Below are 17,359 nucleotides of genomic sequence, written 5' to 3'. Positions count from 1 at the left end.
ACTTCAGGAAATGAGCACGTGTCGTCACAACTGACCGTGGCTCCCTGCACACGTCACTGCACGTATATATATAGCCCCCTGTTACCGGGCAAACTCCGGATCAAAGAAAAATTAGTTGATTTTTTTTTTACCATCCCCCTCTTCAACGCAACCTATTTATATAAATAGTGGTTATGTAATTTTAAATACATCGAATAAAACAAACTTCATGAAGAAATGTTATCATCCTTGCCGTCTGATGTGTAAGGTTTTCTCGAATATGACCTTCTTGCCAAATGCATTGCCAAAGTTATGCATCATATTTTGGATTTGGATGAACTGGACAGTCGAAAACATTATTTTAAATATAATTTTACAGAGTAAGGCTTTGAAACAATTGACCCAATATGGATTAGTGGACATTTTAAGTTCCTCTCACCTCTAGGCTATAGTTGTAGTCCAATGTAACTGCTTCCCTACCTTCAATCGTGTTTTCCTGTTATCTTATTTTTTATGTTATTGTAAGCTCTGTGTAGTAAACGTTATAACACGATGTTACTCGCTTATTTCAATTCTGGAAGTTGCGCTGTCACAGACGTACGCGCCCTTTTCTGATCCAACAATACCAAGCAATTTTAACATCTTAATAAAATAATATTTTTTACTTCACCAATAATTTCAATATTATTCGCACCGTTCCTAGAACCACCAGGTTTTCTTAGCATTATTTTACAGCTGCAATGTAATTATATGCACAATTCAAAGGCTAGGTGCGTGTGTAAATGGTAAAAAAATGCTTTTCATTTCAAAGAAAAAACATGTTACTAATCGATTGAAAACTATAGATAATATAAAGAGAGGGGAAAGTCCATGCTGACGACTTTTCAACACAAGTACATTAAATCCAAAATATTCTCGCCGGATCAGGCTGCTTTGCGAGGGTGGAAATTATGTTTGTTTCACTGAAGTCTGTAAAATAACAAAATAATCGATAAAATCCATTATTTTTTATATAAATGTATTAGAGAAAAATACTGATGACTGGTAGTCTGGCGAATGACTGTAAGAAAGAACATGTTCAAAATGTAAGATGCGCAACTCAATCCCCCTTTGAGGCTGTCGCAATAGACAAAACCAGCATCCATACAGTCACCCCAATATGGTTTTGTACATTTATATTATATATATATATATATATATATATATATATATATATACACACACACACACATATATCAATACAGTCACCCCAATATGGTTTTGTATATATACATATACACACACACATATATCAATACAGTCACCCCAATATGGTTTTGTATATATACATACACACACATATATCAATACAGTCACCCCAATATGGTTTTGTATATATACATATACACACACATATAGCCTTACAGTCACCCCAATATGGTTTTGTATGTATATATATACACACACACACACATATAGCAATATGTATTTCTAAGCCTCACGTTTAAAAGTACAATATTCATGGGGAAATCCAGGATGAATTAGGTTATATTTGTCCCTGACATGCATGCGGGCTTTCACCGTCTCTCTCACAGGCAGGCGCACACACACACACACACACACACACAGTCTTCAGACTTCTCTGCGCTTAATGACAACGTATTAAAGTGCATGAAGTCAAAATATTTATATAGGAAAAAAATAAGTAGGCAATCCCAAATATGTCCAGACAACACACATGCAAAACACGGATGGACACCGACACTGTCAGTGCACGATGTCATTCAAGGCCCAAAGGTGCCTATCAAAACCACAGGCAACACCGTTAAATAGCCTGTAGAATTATTTCAAAATATGTGATTTTGTCATTTTTGTGCATCGAACTATAACTCATGATAGATAAAATGTCGAGTGCGTTCAGGGTCGCATAATGTCCGATTCCGACCGGGGAGAATAGAGATCGAACCATAGTCAAGATTCTAGAATCTTTGGTGCAGACTTAAGATTCTCTGGACATTAGAATTAGACCACTGAACATGTAGAATTACTGACTGGACCTATAGATTGGCAGATGCTTTTTCATCAGGGGCTAGCCCAACTCCATTGATGTCTAGATATGCATTTTGATCCGTAAAGTGCATATAGGATATGTGTCATACCCGCAGCTCGCAATGATTATGAAATCTAACTTTATTTAAAGCAGTCTTTATTTCATTTTTGTCATGTTTATCCCACTTTAAAATACCTGACGCACTTGTCAGTGCTTTGCGCACCAGACATGTGAACGCACAGCACCATTACCCTTTCTCACTTTAAATCAATACCTCAAATTAGGCCACGTGTCCATAGATAACCACGGGTGCATATTGGCGTCCGGAGATACATCTCCATGTCGGATGAGGTGCGTCTGTAACCACCATCGCGTGGCAAAGCAGCGTCTGCAGTTGTTTAGAGTGAAAGGTGATATTAAGCGCTTTCAGATATAACCTCCGGAGTATATGAGGAGGTTTGTCAAACGGAGGTTTGGCGCTGCGCTCCAAACCGATAGGAGTGGATCTCCGGGAGATATAGGCTACTCTGGCGCTGCGCTCCAAACCGATAGGAGTGGATCTCCGGGTGAGGTGATCTCAGCCGTAGTGCCGGTCAGTGTTTACGTACTAAATTAGCGGTGCTCACCAAGCCTACATCTCCAAAACTATTGTTTGCATCAGAAACACAAGCCCTCAAAATGCATACCTACAACTCAATGTGACACTTAAAAAAAATTCTACCAGGAATTTTCAAAGCCATTAAAGGCCTATACATAATACACAGGGCCTAATATACATTTTCACATTTTAAATGGCCCGACCCACGTCGAAGTTCGGGCACAGTGCACGAGAACTTTAAGCCCTGGTTTTATTTTATTCTTTTTAGATCTCTAGGATTTGGATTTTCGTCCCGTTCTTAACTGGTAACAAGCCGGGTAGAAAGGTAAGAGTCATGGACAATTTGCACGGTATAAATCGGCATGGCAATAAACTATCAAGACAACTAATTTTCTACATTTCGGATATGGAAATAAACAATTGTTCATCAATTGGATATAACCATCACAAGGCACTTGAACTGTCTTTTAAAGACTGCAGGCTACCCAGTCGTCCAGCCGACTATCTCGAATAACACTTTATTCTGCGGCACATCAGAGCTCGGCTGCGGGTCGGGGCTGGCTTGAGCGTCCGATTATGAGATTTAAACATGGGCGGCAACTCCGGCGCAGTGAAATACGACTTGAGAGCGTGTGCTCATGCAAAGGAGCAGTGACACGGGGTTCAAGTTTTCACCACTCAGGCTTTTTTTTATTTTTGTTTTATTTCAGAATACAAGACAATTGAGTAGCTGATTCCATGCATTTGAAATGTGTATTTTAAAGAAAAAAAATACTCACAGGTAATTTGGTGTATACATCCACTTCCTACAAGACTCTCCACTTCTTACACACTCCTCAACTCTACATTTCTTACATGACTATTTCAAACACACCAACACAGCATGTTTTTTACAAATAACCAAGGCACATTAAATAGAAACAAATATTATATGTATTACATGCATCTTTCACATTTGCACGTTGAACCCTGTGCACTCTCAAATTTGGCTTTTCACACTCTTGACATTCACTCAGAAACACACACACACACCAAAAGTTCTCCTGCATATTTTACCAGCAGCTTTTCTTCTTGAGCCCGTGCACAGGTGAGATGGAGCTTGAGCCCGTGCACAGGTGAGATGGAGCTTGAGCCCGTGCACAGGTGAGATGGAGCTGAAGATGGTGCTGATGAGTCCCAGTGGGGTTCCAGTGAGTCATCGGGACTTGGTGACGGAGTTGCCGTGGGATACGGTCTGCCTTACTTCAGCAGCACAATCAATATTGGAGGCTTCATCCGTTGAGTAACTCCAATATTTACGTGCTGCTATAGCGAAGCAGCCAGACAAACACAAGCAGCGCACACACACACACACACTTTAAGCTGTTGAACACACGCACACGCACACACACTTTAAGCTGTTGAACAAGTACAGCAATGAACACACACACACACACACACACACACACACACACACACTTTAAGCTGTTGAACAATAGTCAATCAGTGGTTTTACTTTTACAGTACAGCAATGAACACATGCACACACACACACACACAGGCTTCTGTTGGGGTCCTAAGCATTACTGCTGCAGCAGAGTATGGCCTGCATCTCAGTAGAACCACAAACCATTCTGTGCTGCTACAGCATCACTTGGAGATCATCTCTCTCTCTGTCTCACACACACACACACGCACACACACGCACACACACGCACACACACACACACACACACACACACACACACACACACACACACACCGTCTCTCCTCTCTTTTCTGGTTCTTCAGGGTGAAGGGCAATCCAGGACTCTTCGATCTGAAACAGAGACAGATTGTGGTATGAGTAAACACACACACACACACACACACACACACACACACACACAGAGGAGAGACGACAGACGAGGGAGCCAGGAGCTGCTGTGTGCCGTCAGGTGTGGGCAGCATCACTTCCTGTTTCAACCACCCGGCCAAAATAAAGCCCTCCCACTCCACAGTAGCACCAATCACCCGAGGCCACCTTGGGACTTCTGTAGGCAAACCCGAGGATCACAGAGACTCTCTCGCTCACACACACACTCTTTGGCATACCAAATGCCAGAACCTGGTTAGCAATCACATGCAGTACAGTGCAGGCACATAGACAATTTGAACCATGAAAGAGTGTAAGCCACCAACACACGACCCCCAGGGCCAAATGCCCTAGTTTATCAATGATGAGTAATTCAGGGGTGTTTTCAACTTGGAACACTTCACAACACAAAGTATGACATAATTCACCCTGTATTAGGATATGTTTTATAATACATTATGATATATTTATAGGCATTATAATATATTATGCTGCACACATCTTCACTACATATTGTATAAGTTCTTGTAAGAGTTTGGCGTTAAGATCTGACAGAGTAGGCCACCTCTCTCTGTCATTCTCCTAAGTGGCAGAACAGGCTGTAAGTGACTGCCTTCTGTTTAAGAACAGATCCCTGGCCGTTTAGTCCCTGACCAAATTGTTTCCTTTTTTTCCCCCCAACTTTGGTCTAAACAGAAGATATAAGTGCATGGACAGACTCATAGACAGACACTTTCATGGCCACAAATGCACAGCGCATAGTAGGCTCTTCTGTCACTCACCCACACACACTGTGACTGACTGTTTTTTTAATTAGAGAAGTGTTTACTGTAAGTCTTGGGGGGCTAAACTACTAAGCACAGGTATGGTTTAATTAGAGAAGTGTTTACTGTAAGTCTTGGGGGGCTAAACTACTAAGCACAGGTATGGGCCGTGCGGATTCTCCTGGATTTTGTCCTGACGAGTGTGTGTGTGTGTGTTTGTCCTGACGAGTGTGTGTGTGTGTGTTTGTCCTGACGAGTGTGTGTGTGTGTGTTTGTCCTGACGAGTGTGTGTGTGTGGAGGAGGCCAGGAACTGGAGTTGTCCTCTGTGAGTCGAGTCAAGTCACAACACGGCCGAAGTGGAAATGATCTAAATCCGATTAACATGAATTCTGGCCCAAAGGCATACACCTGCAACAACTCCATTCCACACACACACACACACACCTCCACCCGACCACACCTACCCCTGCTCAGGTGAGTCTGTCACCAGTCACTCGTTCACACAGGAGATCATCAAGCTGATCAGGCCATGATTGGTCACAGGGGTGTGTGTGGTTACAGGGCAGGGCAGTCCTGATTCGCTGACTGTACAGGCCGCGAGGTCTTGCGTTTCTGTGTTGACAGGCCCTGTGTCTTAATAGACATCATTAAATTACCACTGTTTCTGAGCCATGCATCAACACACACACACACACACACACTGTCTGTCTGGATTAGCAGGCTAGCGAGTAGCTGCCCTGCCATGTCATGTGAAGCGGGCAGAGCGATGCCAATGCTACTCAACATGTAGTTACTGTTTGGATTCAAATGGTGCATTCGCATGTGTTACCAACCATTTCAAATATACAGTAGGTCATGTTTGGGCACTGTAGCTGACCCATCAGTTTACAGAAACAAGCTAACACACAGTTACAAGCTGTAATCAGAGCTTAACAGGTGTGTGTGTGTAAATTCAAAAGGACTGTTGCACGCTTTGTTACTAGAACTGCCACATTTAACCCATTCGCGCTGGATGCTGCATGACGCAACATTGACCCTCCCGCTGGATGCTGCGTAGCGCAACATTGACCCTCCATGCTTTTTATTTCATGTTTCTAGGTGCTACAGAGGCTTAGATATTAAATTTTGGTAGACGTTGACAATATTTAGTATGTTTTCAGAAAACCCTCAGGAAATAAGGTTATTTAGTCTAGAATGCCATAGGATTCTATAGGCGTTTTTAGCAGGCATTTTAGGAGTAAATGGGTTAAATCTCTCACACACAGACGTCCAGTCTCCATGGAGTAGCCTAGATTGGATCACTCACACGAGCAATAAATACTCTTAGCAATCTGTGATCACTTCATCATTGTGACATACTTTCTATGGTCACACAGACGACGGAAGTTTTAGAGAGAGAGAAAAAGAAAAACTCCCTTTTACTTTCCCAGAGTGCATGTGCTCATCATCCCTCCCGATTTAACACCAGAATAGTGTTCATTCACCACCGCTTGGTTTAGCCACGCCCACTGTGCAGTTCCTTACGTCCGACAACAGCCAACGGTGACCAGGCGTCCTGGCGACACTGAACCAGACGAGGCAAGCTGACCCCTCTGAGAGCAACTGCACGGCACTGAAGGGCTGAAGCCCTTCACCACACACCGAAACACTCTCCACTTCCAATGAATCACTCAGATCACACACATGGCATCATTAGTTATTTTTCCAATAAACCGTTTCAGGTTATATTTTAAACACAATATTAAAATGTGGTGGCAGCGTTCCAATTGGGAGGTGATGAATGATTGCAGTATGTGCAGTATTAGTGCTGTGTGTCCAACACAGTTAATTTCTGCTAGGTGACCTACTGCCACCAACTGCACTGATGTGAAGCTTCTAGAAACAACCACATATCCCTTGCTGAATATTTTTTTGGTAATCTTGAAGGCTATGAAACTCCTGAAATGTTCCTGATTGTTGCACCTCACTGGGTGGCACTCTGCAACTCTTTATTTTATTTTGGATGAATTAGTCGCTTATCTGCATCTGGCGTCGGCAGGACGTGGTGTGTGCAGGTTCCTTTTTCACTTAATCACCCACAGAGCTCTTTGTCTTTCTTTTTGTTTATTTTTTCAACTAATCTAGTAATCAAACCCTTAAACTTTTGTGTTTGTTTACTAACCTCCAATAATGTAAATAGCTGCGACAGATCCGGCATGCGATGGCTGTGTGCTGTATATGTAGGCGCAGGCGTGTTATGGTTTAGGGGCTCTGGGCAGTCCTGGTCATTTACAGGCACCATTGGTAATAAGAGTAATGACAGCATGAGCATGACATGGCATCCTGCTCCACCGAGACGGGCCGACTCCAGAGACCCACTCACAGCCCAGCTCTGTGGTGTACATCAGGGTCACAGCACATCTTCCTCCCACACACACACACACAGCCAGTTCCCGGCTCCTCTTGACTCACTCAGGGGCTTTAAACATCAGCCGTAACCGCACAGGACTGGAGCATGCTCTCTGGCCTCTATCTTTCTATGTCTGTGTGTGTGTGTGTGTGTGTTACTTCTCTAAGATTTTCACTTCACTCGATCCACCAGATTACAAGAAGCACATCTCTCTCACACAAGCCTGACATATTTAAGACAGCACAGAAGGGGGGAAAAACACACACTCAACTTCACACCAAAACCATTACACCAGTAAGATAAATCTCTGGTCAGGACACACACCAGTCAACAGATAGAAAACACACTTTGTCTTCGCCAATCTGGCAACACAGCCAACATTTTACAAATAACATTGTGTTTTTTCACACTACCTACATTTATCAGGTTTTATTTTACATCACTCTAGCCTCCTTTTTTTCAGAAAGCCAAATTAAGCTTACACACACACACACACACTTTACAACTAAGAATAAGTTTTACACCTCTCACAGACAACACATCTAAATGAACAAATAACCTTCACACTGGTTGGACACTAAGCACACTTAAATTTACTTTCTCAACAACCAGGAAATACTGAAATTACTCCACACCAGGCAGGAAATTCATATTAACAGGAAAAGTAAACACGCACACACCACATACACCAACAAACAATGAGAGAACCCAATAAAATAAATTAATTAGACTATACTAATTACACTATACCACTATAATAATTACACTATATCCAGTAGAGTTCTCTCTCTCTCTCACCCTCCCACAAACACACTCCTGCCAGAGAAGCACCCTATCTGGTTTTCTACATTTGGAGAGACTTTCAGTCAGATATTTTATGTAGTATATAAGTATCAGACTCTGTCAACGGCTGTCCTCCCGTCATTTCACACCCTTAATAACGGACCTACTGAGTTTCCTGATTGGTCGGAGTTGAATGGTGACATCAAGTCCTTTTCTCAAAGCACAGAAAGCCTATGACACAAGTTGTTACATCAAGTCCTTTTCTCAAAGCACAGAAAGCCTATGACACAAGTTGTTAAAATAACAAATAATAAATAAATAAAATAAATAAATAAACTAAATATGATTTTGATGACACACATGGATACAGAGGATAATTGTACTTGTGATCATTTAAGAACAGCTTTGGTGTGTGTGTGTGGTCTCCCTGATGGCTTTTGTGCTGAGCCTGGAACACACACACACACACACACACACACGGTTACATGTGATCTGCTGTTGAACTAGGAGTGGTTTCTATCACCAATACGGCACAAATAACACACTGGACATGAGTCTGCTGTTTATTACACACCCACATTTACACTCTCTCTCTCGTTCTCACACACACACACACACTCACACCCTTATTCTCTCTTTCACATACATAGACACTCTCTCTCTCCCTTCCTTCCTCCCTCACACACACACAGGACATGTTGTCTCCTCAATGTTTAATATAGGCTTTCAAATTAGAGATGACCGGTCACGTCCAAAACACACAGGACCTCTGAAAGCAGCATTAGATATTGTACACCATTTCTTACATACAGTACCTCAAGCTTAAGCAGCCACTCACTCACTCTCTCTCTCTCTCTCTCTCTCTCCCCATCTCTTACTCTTCCACCACACACACTCACACACACCTTGATAGACTTCAGACCCGCTTCAGACTAGCTACCATAAGGCCTATAAAAAAAAAATTGCTGTACTATTTACAGGGAAAAATACCAACTATTAGCTTGCTTGTCATTGGTAAAGAGAGAGAGTGGGGGGGGGTGCATTGTGTGTGTTGGAAGAGTAAGAGATGGGGGGAGAGAGAGAGTGAAAGAAAGGGAGGTGGGGGGCATTGTGTGTGTTGTCTGTGTAGTTAAAAGGGGGGTGGGGTGCATTGTGTGTCTGTGTAGTTAAACACCCTTTAGTCTTCACTCTCTAGTTGAGATCAAAGGGACAAATGACCTCAGGGCCAAAGACCAAGCCGCCTGAAAGACCTCAACAATAAACAAACACCACACAGACAAATCATAAAACGAACACACACACACGGACAAATCATAAAACGAACACACACACACACACAAACACATTCAGAAAATCACAAGTGCAATCACTTTCTTTAACCTCACCAATTCCCATTCCCTCCAAACACACACACACACAATTTCCTCAATCTTGAACCTACTTGAATGAATCAGACCAAACCTGACACCACACACACACTAAGCAGAATAAAGGAGTGGGTGGGTCCCAGTGACTTATGGACATTTTCCCCACAAGTCCACACACACACACCTCACTATCTACTCATTCAACCATATCTGTTTTATTCTAAAATAGAATATTTTTGGTGTCAGTTATTTATGCTAAAAAGGAAATAAAAAAATATTTCACTAAAGAGTGTATCTAGTTTTACACTACTGACATAATTGGCCAAATCAGTAGTGTGTAGTGTAATAATCTTTATATGACACACTACAAATGGGCAAATTACTATCATATTCCCTTATTTGTAAGTGTTTGTGTGTGTGTGTGTAGGAAGTAGTGTGCCATTTTAAGTTTACAGGAAAGAAAGTTCCCCCTTCTCCAACCCCCTTCCAATGCAGAAACTGTGTGTGTGTGTGTGTGTGTGTGTGTGTGTGTGAGAGAGTGAGTAAGTGGGGAGAGAGATTACATCCTATGAAGAAGCTTTCAAACTGTGGCAGCAGTAAAAGCAAAACATAATAACAAAAAATGTTTAGAATAACTATACATATAGATCACATATGCATACAGATAACACTCTCCTACCACACACACACACATTTTTCAAAAATGGGGTTTTCTCCCTAAAATATCCTCCTTTATAAACCATATATACATGTGACTGAGACAAGAAAACAACGATCACAGGACAGGAATATATTTATCCGTGTCACGTGTGTGTGTGTGTGTACGTGTGTGTGTGTGTGTGTGTGTGTGTGTGTGTGTGTGTGTGTGTGTGTGTGTGTGTGTGTACAGAAGGGGATTCACATTCTAAATTAACACACCAAAAACAAAAAGTGAATAGTCAGACATTTACAAATGTAAGAATATAATAATAATAATAATAATAATAATAATAATAATAATAATAATAATAATAATAGACACAAGCATCCAAATAGAAAACAACATGAGGGCACACACACACACACACACACACTGCTATGATTAAAGGTTCCAGTGAATTTGTGTAACAAGAATAATGGGGCTGTAGAAAATAATAGTTTTCCAGACGAATGGTGATGTAAAAGCAAATAATCCTGAATCAATGCGAAAAATGACATCAATGATACAGGAAAAAGAATGTTGGCTATTTATGACATAATTGATACAGGAAAAAGAATGTTGGCTATTTTTTTTTTACTAGAAAGAAATTCAAGAGCACAGACCTCCACCAAACCCAACGCAACTAAAGTGAATCTGAATTCACCCATCTGTCCAATTTAAGGGTTCTTCCCATCCTTTGACCATCTACACCATTCAAACAAGTTTCATTAAATTGTCTCTCACTTCTTAAAAACTTAAAAGGGGAAATAGAGTGAAATATGGATGCCCATACAGTATCTATTAATAATGAAAAAATAATAAACCTCAGAAGGCCAAGATGCATCATGATGCACTGTGAAACATTTAATAATTAAATCATGACCCTTTGGATCGTAATTTAATTGAATTGAATCGTGGGTCAGGTGAAGATTCACACATCTAGGGAACATATCATGATTACTCCTTTATTTTGTGTGTGTGTGTGTGTGTGTGTGAGAGAGAGAGAGGGAGAGAGAAAGAAAAATAAATTCACAAACATCTGCTTTTTGCTTGTTTGTGATGGGGAGAATTAAGAGCATAGAAAGTATTGGCCTTGTGATCAGTGGAATCCTATGGGAGTGGAAGTGGTTGATACTTGGTGTTGTGGGGATATCTTAAGATCAGCTTAGAACAAGCCTCAACACAAACCTCCATGGCCAAAGAGATCGCATCCTTTTTTTTTTTTTAAATCAACAGTACAATGCCTAAACACCTCGCAAGGACAGTCTACACAGCTATACAGACAGACCGAGAGAGAGAAAGAGAGAGAGAGAGAAAGAGAAAGAGAGAGAGAGTTGTGATGCTTTCAATGGAGAGTCTGAAGGGTGTCTGAGTTGCTAAATACATGAAAGCCAAGCCTGATTGGTTGATTGCTGTTGGTCAACGTTCTGCTCTTTAAAGACTCTGCATCCTTCCAGTGTAGTGCACACACACACAATCATAACCATGGAAGTTCTGAAGTCTATGAAACTTCAGTCAGTTTAATTTTTACTGTTATGTGTGTGCGTGTGTGCTGTTGTCCTCATATATGCCTTCCTATCTCTCCTGCTGTAGACATTTATGCATTTACACACACTCACACACTTAAGACCACTTAAGTTTCACCGGCAACCCAGTAGCAAGAAATTGTTACATAATTTTCAATAATTGCACAAAAAAAAACCTTAATATCCAATTTGGCCAAGTGATCCCTTATTATTTTTTTTGTTCAGAGAGAAACAGTTTGAGAGAGTATGGTGCGTGTTCACTACAGCATTACAGATGTTTTAAGAAACACACACAGTCCACAAACACACCTGGCCGAGTAAAACACACAGATCCATATTTAGGTGCCACCTCACCCTCCCTCACAACCCTGTCAAGACTATTCCAGTCAATCAAATCAACACACACACACACACACACACATACACAAAACTAAAGATCTGATCACTAATTCTCTCTCTCTCACACACACACACACCTAAAGGTCTGATCATCATCACTCCACTTAATTCTGTGTGTGTGAATCAGTGTGTGTATTGAGAGAGAGAAGAGAGGAGAGGCCATCCTGACTCAGCCATCTGTGACAGAGAATGGCACACACACACACACACACACACACACAGGTCATGGTGCAAATGCTGCACAGAAAGCTTTAGAACTCCCCCAGATTATTAAAATTTTCTGGAAGACTTGGGAAAATATTGAGATGTTTCCACAATTCACAGAACCAAAAACATCTTAGTTCTTGAAACATGGATAAGACAGTTACATCAACACTCACTAACATACTATTACACCAAGGTTTATGCTAAGCAAATTACACAAATCTGACAATCTATTGAAATACATTTCACACCATCCTTAAATAAGAATAACCGAAAAACTACTAAAAGGGGAAAAAACTAAGTACAGCAACTTTCAAGAGAAACACAACATATCCAACCACTGGATAATATCAGTTGGGTTCCGAGAACAGACTACACTGACCCTATTCTTTGTGGTGTACATGTTAAATCTGTCAGCTAAAATGGCATCCTATCAAACTTTTGACTACAAACTTCAAAACCCCCTCTTATGTCTATATAATGCTCAAATCTAAACAAATAAGTACTATTAAGTTACCAAACTAAAAGTATAGGCTAGTACACAGTGGAAACATTTTGCTTTAATTTTTATCTACACACTTGCAGAAAAGTTCACCATACCAGGAAGTCCCCCCCTCATTCAATAAAAGTTTAACAGCTACCAAGGACAAAGTTACATCAGCCATTTAAAAAAGGATGGCACAACAGGAAATAAAATTAATTAGCAACACTCTCAAAGAACGTTTATCAGTATTTCACGAGTGTATTAAACCAACATATCTCTCTAATCAACTACACCCTACTCCTGTCTTAACACACAACCCATGAACTGTCCTTATTGATATTGTACCAACATTCAGAAGAGAAAAAAAGAGGGGGGGGGGGGGGCATATTCGATATTTGCCATATTAAAGGCTTATAAAACACATGTTACATGACTATCAGACTAGAGATCATACTGCACAACTGCCTTGAGAGTAAACATCCTTTTTCCTTTGGGCTGAAATGACAATACATTGACCACTCTCTCAATTAGGCTACAATATATGACTTTAGAAACTACAGACAGTGAGAGAGAGAGTGAGAGAGAGAGAGAGAGAGAGAGAGAGAGAGAGGCTAATGTCACCAGAAGATGGTATTTAATTAATGGTTATGAAAGAACAGACTTGATGCTGCAGATTGGGTGGCCCACACAGTGCACTGTGGCTTGAGCAGTATTGCACACACACACACATCCAAACTTATAATATTGCACACACACACACACATCCAAACGTATAGTATTGCGCACACACACACACACACATCCAAACTTATAGTATTGCACACACACACACACATCCAAACTTATAGTATTGCACACACACACACACACACATCCAAACTTATAGTATTGCACACATACACACACACACATCCAAACTTATAGTATTGCACACATACACACACACATCCAAACTTATAGTATTGCACACACACACACACATCCAAACTTATAGTATTGCACACATACACACACACACACACATCCAAACTTATAGTATTGCACACACACACACACACATCCAAACTTATAGTATTGCACACATACACACACACACACATCCAAACTTATAGTATTGCACACATACGCACGCACACACACACACATCCAAACTTATAGTATTGCACACATACACACACACACACACACACACACACACACACCCAAACGTATAGTATTGCACACATACACACACATCCAAACTTATAGTATTGCACACATACACACACATCCAAACTTATAGTATTGCACACACACACACACATCCAAACTTATAGTATTGCACACATACACACACACATCCAAACTTATAGTATTGCACACATACACACACACACATCCAAACTTATAGTATTGCACACATACACACATCCAAACTTATAGTATTGCACACATACACACACACATCCAAACTTATAGTATTGCGCACACACACACACATCCAAACTTATAGTATTGCACACATACACACACATCCAAACTTATAGTATTGCACACATACACACACACACATACACACACATCCAAACTTATAGTATTGCACACATACACACACATCCAAACTTATAGTATTGCACACATACACACACACATCCAAACGTATAGTATTGCACACATACACACACACACATCCAATCTGATAGTTTTGCACACATACACACACACGCGCACACACACACACATCCAAAAACACACAGCAGGAAACAGAAACTGCACGATCAATCTCACACCTAATTCTACAATTCAGGGTCGTAAGGCCACACCGTCACACATGCACACACCACCTCACCACATACACACATACACACACACAGTTCCAAACCCACCAACACCACACACTAACACAATTCCCAGGCCGCCACACACACTCCTAGGAGCTATGTGGCTGCTTTTTGAGGGGGCCAGGCATTTTCTATGCGTGTCCATGATGGGCTGATCTAGGCCTATCTGGGGTGAGGAGTCCATGATGAGCTGATCTAGGCCTATCTGGGGTGAGGAGCGAACATCCATCCATCCAGCGCCTGCTGCCGTGGACGTAAGCTGGAGCCCCTCAGCCTGCTGTGTGTTTAACAGCTCCATGCCTGGCAATGCTGAACCTCATAGCTGCGGTTTCACACAGGGGGCATTCCCTTCTAGTACAGAGAGCTGAAGCGCCGCTCACTCTCTGACCTCCCCTTCCAAACACACACACACACACACACACACACACACACACACACACACACACACACACACACACACACACACACACACACACACAGTGTGTGTCAGTTAACAAAGTATATGTGTGTGTGTGAAAGAGAGAGAGAGAGAGAGAGAGAGAGAGAGAGAGAGAGAGAGAGAGAGAGAGTGATTGGTAACAGCATAGAAAAGCAAATGGGTTTTCTGGTTGAAGTGTTCTTGCATCATACTTAAACATTATCCATTTAACTCACACATACTTTAGGCTAAATCAAACGAGGCAAACTCCACTGTAACTTATTCAGTCTGGCTGCATCAAGACACTGAACATTAGTCTAAAGGCAAAGAAATGGGGCAAATTATTCTGGGCAAAATTATTAGGCCGTCATGACGTGCGCCCCAGGCAGCAACTTTCGTTTTTAAAGATATTGCTGCTTTACCCCCCCCCCCCCCCCCCCCGCCCCCTTGCTTATCCACACGGACACACAAGTTTGGATTTTGACGTTCACGTCTCTCTGTGCTAAATTTAGCTGAACTTAGGCTATCCCATCGCCGATTCCGACGTGGGACAGCAATATCGCCGATGAAGAACAGGGAGACGGATAGAATGCCTCCCGCGGAGCTGAGAACGCCCCCTGCTTTCGGATCGCCTGACCCCGGCTTGACATCACATGTTCTGGACAATGACCTTTACATCAATTAAGACAAAGCGCGGGTCACCGCCTCTCAATAATCACACACACACACACACATCCACACGCACGCACGCAGGTAACGTTGGACACTGAGATGTGTCGAAATAGGACAGATAATAAAAACATGAGCAAAAAAAACTATTCAGTTAGTTAAAAGTATTGCTGAGGGACACACAGTCCCTTGTTATATGGTCCTAAGCTGATAAGTACGACATTATTGATATGTAGGCAGCTATACGTGTGGAAGTATCTTCTGTTAAACGTAATTAATGAAAATCCTTAGACAGACAGGCCTGTTCGAGGGCAGCATCACGCCGTGACGCTCTAGGGCTAAAGTACAACTCTAAGAAATAAAAATGGAAAAACTTCCCTTTCAACGGACAGTGAAATGACTACAAAACACTCAGATACGCGAATGAACACTGTAACTGTTGCCTCGACTAAGAACCATTTCCAAATCAATAGGAGGGGAAAAAACTAACTTCCCCTTCCCCATTTGCCGAGGGAACGTGAGGGGGGCAGTTTAATTTTCAGCACAACGTCTTCAACTAAAACTGCAGCATTACAGTCAGCACTTAGTCCTCACGAGTATGTCTCCTAACTCACAAGTGACAAGCCATTCGAAAGGCAAGCTACGGTGCTGCTTATACTCAACTCCATCTCCCCTGTATAGGCTCTCATTCATTTCCCTCATATACTGTCGCAACGTGAATCGCTATAGGCACAAGTCTCTGGCACAGAAAAGTGCTTGTGACGCACTCAGCTTGGCCTGAATCACAGACAAAGCCAGACTGTCAAACGTTCCAATATTAGATACATAAAGGAAGAATGTTGCAACAATATGATACAGCAGATTGTTACATTGTGACGTGTACACACACTTTGTCTCAAATGGAACTCCGTTTCAACCATAAGCTAGGAAGCCAAGTCAGCAAGGTCTGAACGTAGCCTACTCACATGTATTACTTATGCAAAAATAGAAAAAGCGAAGAGAAAAAGCTTACAGGAGCATTTCACTGCCACCTTCTTCGCTTAAATAAGTGTATGTCTAACGCAGCTCCCAATTGCTAAATTATTCCTATTCCGTATCGCATTTGCTCCAAAATACCCATCAGACTTTTTACCCCCGAATACAGGCGTCCGTTTGAATTTTGCACTAAACGTACAATTCACTGAAGTAGGAGATGCACTTACCTCAAAAGTTTTGCAATCTGGGAAGTCCACGGCATAAAAAAAATGCCGCATTCGGTGAAGTCATTTTTTACTATAATCATTTTGACATTTGTGTCTTAGAAACTGATCCATCTGACTAAAATAATTTCCAAAATACTAAAACTGAATTCAAGGAAAGAGGAAAAAACGCTTAAGAGGTCCAGGTGGTAGGCTGTGATGTGGTTGACAGGCTTGC

The 17,359-nt window shown here is 41.5% G+C and overlaps 1 protein-coding gene across 1 annotated transcript in view; it reads left to right on the top strand.

Moving 5' to 3' along the window:
- The window catches only part of LOC143099966 (E3 ubiquitin-protein ligase TRIM35-like), a 184,196-nt gene that overhangs the window by 28,856 nt on the left and 137,981 nt on the right, over positions 1-17,359 (top strand). The gene's annotated exons all lie outside the window — the stretch shown is intronic.

The sequence above is a fragment of the Alosa pseudoharengus genome, unplaced genomic scaffold (genome assembly GCF_046254945.1).
Source record: "Alosa pseudoharengus isolate Yale_2024_CS ecotype anadromous, Long Island Sound unplaced genomic scaffold, YU_APseudo_1.1 YU_APseudo_1.1_scf_3, whole genome shotgun sequence".
NCBI lineage: Eukaryota > Metazoa > Chordata > Actinopteri > Clupeiformes > Clupeidae > Alosa > Alosa pseudoharengus.
This window is presented reverse-complemented; position numbering and strand designations above follow the sequence as displayed.